The sequence below is a fragment of the Lactuca virosa genome, chromosome 4, assembly GCF_052849685.1.
Source record: "Lactuca virosa cultivar CGN04683 chromosome 4, Lactuca_virosa_CGN04683_v6, whole genome shotgun sequence".
NCBI lineage: Eukaryota > Viridiplantae > Streptophyta > Magnoliopsida > Asterales > Asteraceae > Lactuca > Lactuca virosa.
In genome coordinates this window covers 280,587,856-280,595,099 of record NC_136429.1, presented here as the reverse complement: position 1 = coordinate 280,595,099, position 7,244 = coordinate 280,587,856, and the positions used below count along the sequence as shown (strand labels likewise).

The following is a 7,244-nucleotide window of genomic DNA, read 5'->3' as shown; positions in this document are numbered from 1 at the left end:
AAATGTTTATCTTCACATCATATAAACAATAACATAAAATTAGAAAGAATATTTATACATAAAATATTGAACAGTGAACACAAATATATTTCAAAATTAATGTCACCAAAATCTTAAATCTGATTTTTGAAACAATATATACAAACCTGATTGCTGAAACAGTAGAGAAATAAGATACAAATCCGATTTTGAAGCTCAAACATGGAAAAAAAACAGTACATAAACCACCCACATTGGATTTCAGAAACAATGGAGAAATCGGATAATAAGACTTAGAGTAGAAACAAGATATATAAGAATAAATCATATTTCTTAAGAAACCTAAATAAAAACAAATTTCAAGTTTAAAATTACCTGGATATGATTTGATGATTTCTGAAACAACAATATCGATTTTTGAAACAACCAACAAGAAAGGAATCACACCCAAATCAGTGAATCACAAAATCAGAAATTCAGAATCACCTTTAGTTGTATCAGATTAGAGAAAACCAAACCAGATTAGATAAATCGCTACTATTTCGGAATAAGTGTCGACTGATAGTTACTAAATTGAGATTTAAGAGCTATGTAATATCGATAATCGATTGGGAGGAAACAAAAGAGAAATACACTCTTACTTTTCATTTATAGGAGACGTATTCTAGGTAGGCAGTGATTTCTCCCATCGATAACAATGCCAACGAGATTCTAAGCACGAACGACGTTTGGCTTCTCTATGAGCAGATATATGATTACTTGGAATTGGCGTGTCTTCCCCAACTTTCTTTCTCAAGACCTTGGTAAACAGATCATCACTATGGGCTATGTTTCGAGACCATTATTATATATAGTAGGGGTGGCAAATGATGATAAATACACGACACGATAAAAAGAGAAATTCGTTCTTACTTTTACACTTTTCCCAACTTTCTTTCCCACGACACGAAACTAAATTGAGGCAAAACTGAAATTGAAATTCGTGTTTGTGTCGTGTTCGTGTTCAAAATTTGACAGGAAATTGACACGATTTAGCATTCGTTTGTCGTGCTATGTATGATTAAATATAAATTAAATAAACTAATTTATATTATGTTATCTTTGTTGTGTCATGTCGTGTTTGTCGTTTTTAATTGGTTCATTTTTGTGTTAGTTAAAAAAACATGACATTGTGTCGTGTCCTGTTCGTGTTACATAAAACCTTATTGTATCGTATCATGTCAGACGAAAACACGACATGATGATGCGATTTGGCACCCTTGATATATATATATATATATATATATATATATATATATATATATATATATATATATATATATATATATATATATATATGTGAAACCCTTTTCTGCGCCCTTAAGCTGTCCACGTTTATGAGAAACTTCCCTGTTTGCGTGCTTCAACTCTTTTCAGCTTCAAATACTGGGATTGAAGAAACGACGTCGTTTGGCTGCTGAAAGATGCCATCCTGCTTGCTTCCGGTCAGCCTGACATCAGGATGATGAAGAAGACTTGGTGGTGGGTTTTCCTTGTTGGCGGTGTCGTTTCTTCCGATGTTGCTTGCCACTCTTGAATCTCCTTTAATTGACACCTCTCCTTGATTGCGGCCGACTCGCCCAAAATGAGGTAATACCAACCTAACTCGATTGGGTACCGGTTTAATTGCTCCATCCTACTACAAAGAGAAAAAGCCCTAAATCAGGTACCCACATAATTTCTTCTTCTTCTTTTTCTACGATTCTAAAAAATCATATCTGGGAGCCGGCATCGCTTATTTGTTGATATGACTTTGTGAGATTCTCATGATCGTGCACTTTCCACCGCCTCTATTTTCAATCATCACATCTGCCTTGAAGCTTCTCTGTCTATACAAAACCTAATTTTCAATTGCTATTTGTCTTTCCTAATCGCAGGTAGGTATCTCTCTGTTATAGTTGCCTGCTTGTTGATCCTGACCTCACGCCAATGCTGGAGACTTCAAAATTAAATGTTTGCAGTTCATTTGCGTAATACACATTTCAAAGGTAATTCTTGTTTTTTTTCAACCAAAGTTACCTGTTTCATGTATCAGTTTCTCAAATTCTCATGATCGTGCACTTTCCACCGCCTCTATTTTTAATCATTAGATCTGCCTTCAAGCTTCTCTGTGTATACAAACCTAATTTCGAATTGCTATTTCTCTTTCCCAATCGCAGGTAGGGACCAAATTACCTTTCTGATTGTTGCTAACCCGATGGACGTTGATGAGTCAACACCAGACCGAAAACTTGAAAACATGTAGATCAATATGCTCCCTGTTGGGAGAAAGAGAAAGCAACGATTAAAAAGTTTGAGTCAGCTACAGATGGAGGGAAAACAATAGCCGGGGACTTTGAAACTGTGAGGACCATAAGGTAATTTTTATGTTAACAAAAAAAAACCCTTTATTTCAATACTAGGTGATGAAGTTCTTTTTATAGTCTTACTCTTTTTATGGAAGCGTTCAACCATATATGTGGTTACAATTCACAAAGAGCATTACACTTCCGCTAAGTGGCACTGAATATTTCAGCTTACAAAACGAGGATGAAGAAATTTTATATGGCATAAAGTACACTGTTATGCCACCTACAAAGCATTTCCACACCTGATAGTCACTCTATATCAAAAAAATGCTATGTTTTTCTAAAAGGCAATTCAGTATAGTCAGCTAGCAAGCCAGACACCAGCACAAACAAAATTGACTGGTGTAGCCCTTGATTTACTTTTTGCCATACATGTTTTTTTTATTTATAAGAACTTTAGGCAGTAACGGGGCATTTTTTAGTAAACTAACTTTGTTTGTGATAATTTTGCTAACTTGAAATATATTATTGCACATCTCTGACTTCAAATATTATTGTAGGTTAGAATGTTATCACGTACAACATATGACCAAAGACGATAGCGAATACAAGAGAATTATGATGATGGATCAGGAAGGAATGACAGTGACAGGGCTCATTTTTAGTGATCATTTGGATCACTATGCAACCATCTTCATCCAATACCACAAGTATAATATCTCCAGCACTACTGTTATACGAAATGATCCTAGGTTTTCTGTTGGTTCCTATCTTTTTCATGGATTTTGACCAAAAGTACTATTGTGGAAGAAATACTGGAACGTATTCCAATAACTATACCTTGGTCGTTGGAATTTACAAAATTCAGCAGACTACATGCCTATGCTGAATCAGAAAATCTGCAAAGTAAGGTTACATGTAATATTTTGATAATTTCTCCTTCCGAATAAATTATACTTGCACACTTCCTCATTAATTTTTCAATTGTAGACGTTAGGGGTATTGTCTTACAATGTTTACCGAGTCAGGAACACGGTGCTGACCTTGTAACAAGACGTGATATTATCATTATCAATGAAGAGTATGCAATATAAGTATATAACTTATTTTCATTTTTCAGTTTTACTTTATTATTGAACTTTATATTTCCATACGTTTATTGTAGAAAAATATTGTTACATGTCACATTGTGGAAAGAATTTGATGAACACAAAGGGAGAATGTTGGAAGCCATAAGACAACCACCACTGATTTTTGGTTTAAGGCTAAAAGTCACAACCTTCAACTGTAAGCAACTTTTTTTAATATATATCATATACCTATATATATGGTATATATGCAAGCCCCTATTTAGCTATTCGTTTATAAGTTTACAATGTCTAAAATTAAGACTTTATGTTATAGCTATTTCACTTGCAACGATACCAAACACTCCATTCATGATCAATCCACCTGTTTCTGAGGACTTGCAATTACGAAAGTTCTAAACATGTATATATATATAAATACTTTTGAATTTTTAATCTAAGTATATAATTTCCATATTATCATATGTGCGTTTATATATTACTAATGAACAGGTACCTGGACAACAGAACCGGAATTGATGAGTTACTACGTATGGAAAACCATAAAAATACTGAACTGCTACTCCCATATCCTCCTGATGATGTTATACTTTCCATTGGGTCGTGACTGCTTCTCCAAACATTGTAACTTACTACACTTAAATGCATAATTTACTGTTATATTGGACAAAAGGTACATGTAAATGTTGTACTTCCATAGTAACTTCATCTTTAATAACAGTTCAAGACCGTTTGGATTAAAGGGAGACTTGGACTTTCTGCAAAAGGAAGAATATTCTCGTATACAGGATGTTCGAATTGTCATAAAGCTTTAGAAGCCGACACCACATGGGTTGTCATGTGTCCTTCTTGTAAAGTCGTATCAAACATCGAGGCAATGTAAATTCCCTTTCCTTACTACTTCTCATAGTTATTAATATAAATCTATTTCTCATACAAACACTTTAATTTTAGGATACGAGCAACTGTTAATTACTGATGAAAGTGGAAGTATTGAAGCCAATGAAAGTGAAAATTTGTACTTTTCAATCCAGAAGAAGTGAAAATCAATGAAAAAATTGTAAGTATAAGTAGCTATTATCTTCAAATTTGTAATAATTATTTGCTATAAAGACATTGCATAACCATTATAACATGTGACAGAGTATGGACATTCACAGTGACATTGCAGCTGCATTGGAATTGTCAAAAGTTGTAGCCTTTGTTCGTTTGTATGATGTACGTTTCCGTGGAATGAAAGAAACGAAAGTTAGCATTGTAAAAGTATACAAAGGAGATGAAAACCCAAATATCGCAATCGTTTTACCCAAGTCTCCATCACCTACTTTAAACAAACAACCTGCCATTTCTGTTGACAGCACAATATCAGCACCAACAACACATCTTCCAGACGTTACTTCAACTTCCTGCTCCAAAAGTGAAACCACACCACTTCCTACAAAGACGGAACACAATCATGAAGCTCGTGATAAAAGGCCGAAAAAAAAGTCAAAATAGTTAATAGTTTGGGAAAGAATGGTTGAAGGTAGGCTGCATAAAAAATAGTTAAAGGTAGTTTTTAATGGTTAAATACATGTTTTTTGGGTAACTAAGATAGTAAACAAGTTTTTTGGGTACGTAACAATGTAAATATTAAGTAACCATAGTTAATGGCGTAGCTTCTTTTGTTGTATATAGGCCATTACTTTTGATAGCAGCTTCTCATAGTCTGCATTGTATGTAAATACAAGTTTCTAATGAATCGGTTACCTTATATATGTATAAATGATTACCATACAAAATACTTTCTGTAGATATTAGCTACATACCATTTTCGAGTTATATGCATTTTAAATGTTACTTTTCTATTTCATCTGATTTTATAAACAACATGTATATATACCTTTAACCAACTAAAATCTTATTTTTCCTTTTCACATTTTACTTGGTTTATTCTATATTTTAGGAAATTTTAATTTAATAATTAAAAAATAAAAGCGTACATAAGTAAAATACACATCATCATCATCTCATTCTTATACAAACTAATATAACTTTATATTAAATGAAATTTACAATTTAATACGAAAACCATAAAATACCCAATATTCCATGCTTACAAAAGAAAGTTTCATTACAGATACCAACTAATCTTTTAATAAGATCATTTAAATTAACAGTTTTATCACCAAACAATCATTGAATTTATGAAAGCACTGTGGCGAAGCTATTGCAAGTTTTTTTAAACATTAAAGATACCACATTACTAAAAAAAAAGAATAAAACCGTTCCCACACGTCTAAATCAACAAAACTTAACTCGCTTCAAACCTTTTAAGATCGTTCATCACACATTGTTCTTAAAATTACAAAATTACCTTTCGTGGGCCGTGCTCCGCACGGTCCTTTAAAATTCACTAGTATATATATATATATATATATATATATATATATATATATATATATATATATATAGACTATTTTGACGCCCTCGATAATTTGTTGTCCTGGACCTGAGCCCAAGTCGTGCATGTATTGGGCCTGACCTGTATAGAGTTTCTACTTTGAAGTATTTGTCATCTTCATCAACTTCTAATCTCTTATAAGAATAAAAGTCTTCAAATGTTGTCGTTCTTTTTCTTTCTATGGTTGTTTTAATCTTTGCATGTCTTGCAAAATGATTATTGGTAGGTATAAAATGGTTTTAATATTATTCAAATTTTAATGCTTCCGTTGTTAAACTCATAATTTATCATAGATTATTTTTGAATAAAACCCAACATTATCCCTAAATACATTCGATCAACATTCAATCTTTATCCACCACTTGACAATGATTTAAGTTTCTCTCAAATCCCTTGCTATGCAACACCTTCGAACAATCATGAAACAATGTTGTATTTTCTTCGCATGAGATAACCACGAGATCAACAAAGCACCAAAAACCCATTAGATGATAAATGTTTTCTCAACCATTTGGTAATTCTGTAAATTTTAGGGAATGTGGGGTTTTTATAAAAAGAAAAACTTTTATATTACCAAGTTCACCTACAAATTGGTTAACCTAATAAAATGAAAAAAATTTGCCAAAATATTTGGCTTTAATTATCAAAAACTTTTTTGTTTTAAACTAGAAAAACAATGAAAACTTTGAGACTTTTATAAAATTAATCATTATTTAGAAGCTCTTAATTTTTTCCCATTAAATCTATTTGTTTTCATAAATTGGGTGAAATTTCATCTATATATTTTGACAATAAAATTACAAATTTTGTCCTTGTGTAATATTATTTCTTTTTCCGGATTTATATAAAGGGTCAAATGGACATATTTAAAAACGATTAGAATAAATTACTAAAGTCGTCTCTAACATTTTTTTTGCACTCGGATGTTCCTAGGTTTTGATTTTGTTGCATGTTTGGTCTCTTGCAGACATGAAAAGACCATATTGCCCTTATACCTTTTAGCTTTTTTAATTTGATTATTATTTATTAAATACAAAAAATAAATTAAGTAAATTTTAATAAGTGGGATCCACTACCACCACCACCCTCTTTTTAAAGGAACCAACGACCACCGTTTTTACCCCCAACAACCACCACTCATTTTGCCTCCGGCAACCACCACCCTTCACCTCTGGAACCCACCTGTGACATCTCCATTTTTACGGCCAGAAAAGATCGATTTTGTTTATGCTTTATAAAAATCAGAGTACCCTTTTGAAGAAATGTGTTGCGGAATTTGTTCCCGGAAAAACATGATAAATACGTTATCAAAGCATTTACGAAGAAATGTATTTTTATTCATTTTCAAAACATTTGGGATGTCATCGTCAATACAGAAACATAAGCATAAACAGAACTTACATTCAT

General features: G+C 32.3%; 1 long non-coding RNA gene across 4 annotated transcripts; it reads left to right on the top strand.

The window, feature by feature from the left end:
- The first annotated feature begins 1,354 nt into the window (after positions 1-1,354).
- LOC145108324 (uncharacterized) lies at positions 1,355-5,066 on the top strand. 4 transcript variants are annotated; one of them, XR_013708201.1, is made up of 11 exons: positions 1,355-1,684; positions 1,896-2,006; positions 2,178-2,375; positions 2,867-3,212; positions 3,297-3,387; positions 3,472-3,593; positions 3,711-3,797; positions 3,887-4,018; positions 4,116-4,273; positions 4,349-4,454; positions 4,538-5,066. It is a non-coding gene; the product is annotated as an uncharacterized LOC145108324 (long non-coding RNA). The 4 variants fall into 4 exon arrangements; XR_013708199.1 differs by lacking the exon at positions 3,711-3,797; XR_013708202.1 differs by lacking the exon at positions 3,711-3,797 and having other exon boundaries at positions 3,297-3,400.
- Positions 5,067-7,244: the final 2,178 nt, after the last annotated feature.